The sequence below is a fragment of the Engraulis encrasicolus genome, unplaced genomic scaffold (assembly GCF_034702125.1).
Source record: "Engraulis encrasicolus isolate BLACKSEA-1 unplaced genomic scaffold, IST_EnEncr_1.0 scaffold_41_np1212, whole genome shotgun sequence".
Classification (NCBI taxonomy): domain Eukaryota; kingdom Metazoa; phylum Chordata; class Actinopteri; order Clupeiformes; family Engraulidae; genus Engraulis; species Engraulis encrasicolus.
Window position 1 is genome coordinate 539,171 of NW_026945720.1, and position 2,500 is coordinate 541,670.

Here is a 2,500-nt window from a genome sequence, read left to right on the forward strand (position 1 = left end):
AATAAACAAATAAGTTCTAGTATGGTCCAAGTACAGTCATTTTTGCAGCTAAAAATTGCTATTTTTGGAAATTCAAAATGGGGGAAGTATGAAAAGTGCAATTTTTTCAGTCATCATGAATACTTAAATATTCATGAAAAAGGTAACATTTTTAGTCAATAGGCAGCATGAATTCTGGAAATAAACAACTACAAATCTCACACAGAGTCCCTTTAAGGATACACTATCGATGATATACTGTAGGAGCCAAAATGTATGGTGTCTTTTGAGTTATGTTTTTGTTTTCCACTGGGTGGCGTATGTTCATTACTTTCGTCAGGTATAAAGGTAGAAACTATTGTGTTGTTGGTCAGGTGTCCTACCCGGAAGGGCAAAGGGTTTTGACCGCTAAGGCAACGCCAGCGGCCTGTGACAACTGTACCTGCTGTTGTATTGGAATAAATGGATCACCTTGATTCAACTTGAAGACCGTTTACAGGCGTTTTGGTTTAATTCACAGTAAGTCACAAGTTAGCTTAGCCAGTAACCTTTGGTAACATCTAGCGCGTCAGCCATAGCCACCACCCGCATTTGGGCACCTCAGTATCCCATATCAGTACAGAACTCCTTTAACAGATGACTGTTGTCATAATGTGTCATTTTTAGCTGTTTGAGTGCACCCAAATAATTACAAGTTGACATTCCAAAAACTGCATGATACATTTATGACAGTTACGCCAGGAACACGTGCAGGCGAAGTGAAGGGAGGCGAAATTCAGTGTTCCATTCTGACGTAACTGTCATAAATGTATCATGCAGTTTTTGGAATGTCAACTTGTAATGTTTTGGAACAGTGTTCCATTCTGACAGTTCAAGGGTCATAGCGGAAAATAAAATTTCGATTGAAATTTTTGGTGTTGTTGATTTGATTGGCGAAATTCGCTCCTCCTTTGCATGATATTATACTTGGGAGTAGAGATGCACCGGATCCCGATTTTTAGGATCCTGCCGGATACCGGATCCACTGCTTAAGATCCTGCCGGATCCGGAACCGGATCCTACGAAAGGGTTGAAACACATAGCCAACTCGCACACGTGGGCCCTTTTTATTACGTTGGCGCAAACTATTTTTAAGACTCATTGGCTTACTGCCACACTGCCTTCAACGGCCGCCTCCAAAGGGCTTTCACGCCATGCAGCGATTGGGGTTGTGAAAGACTGACTGAAAAGCCTAGGCTACGCAAAAAGTAGAGATGCCCCAGATCCTGATTTTTAGGTAACTGCCGGACACCGGATGCACTGCTTAAGATCCTGCCGAATCCGGATAGTCTGAAAAACCATATTATCCTGCCGGATCCGGAACCGGATCTTGGATCATGTACATCTCTACTTGGGAGTATACTTTGTCTTCTCTTCGGCCCTGTTCGTTTCCATTCGTCCCCACTTCATAGAAATGAATGGCAAAGTTTGCTTCCTTTGTCCAAATTCACCGCTATGTTCATACATTGGAGCAACCCACACACAAAACACGGACACTGTATTGTCGACCAAAATTGTATTCTCATAAAATGAACTATTCAATTGAGCTCAGTGGTCAACATGTCTTTGGGAATTAAGAAATGCAAACAGACACAAACACAAACACACACACACACACACACACACACACACACACACACACACACACACACACACACACACACACACACACACACACACACACAGTGTGGAAATAAGCAACGCAAAGCTGTCCTCTAAAACTCAATGACCTCCAAACACACACACACACACACACACACACACACACACACACACACACACACACACACACACACACACACACACACACACACACACACACACACACACACACACACACACACACCACACACACACACAGACACACACACACACACACACACACACACACACACACACACACACACACACACACACACAGTGTGCTGTAGACCTTCACGGTAGCATTTTTCTTGGCAGAGAAGAGAGGGATCACAGCGGGAAAAATCTTCCCCCCAAAAAGAAAAAAGAATCAAAAGCTTTACCTTCTGTGTGTCACATAAAATAACTCTCTCTCTCTCTCCCGCTCAATCTCTCCATCTCTCTCTCTCCCGCTCGATCTCTCCATCTCTCTCTCTCTCTCTCTCTCTCTCTCTCTCTCTCTCTCTCTCTCTCTCTCTCCCCCCCTCTCTCTATCTCTCTGTCTCACCCCCCTCTCTCTCTATCTGTTAATCAATTACTCTCTCTATCTCTCTGTGTCTTTCTCCATCTATCTATCTCTCTCTCTTCTCCTCCTCCTCTCTCTCTCTCTCTCTCTCTCTCTCTCTCTCTCTCTCTCTCTCTCTCTCACACACACACACACACACACAAACACACACACAGCGAGAGAGAGAGGAGAGCAATGATGAATGAGCTGAATGTTTGTTTTGCCCGTGTTCCACACCAAACACTGTCCCATCCCACCTTCCACACACACACACACACGCACACACACACTCACACA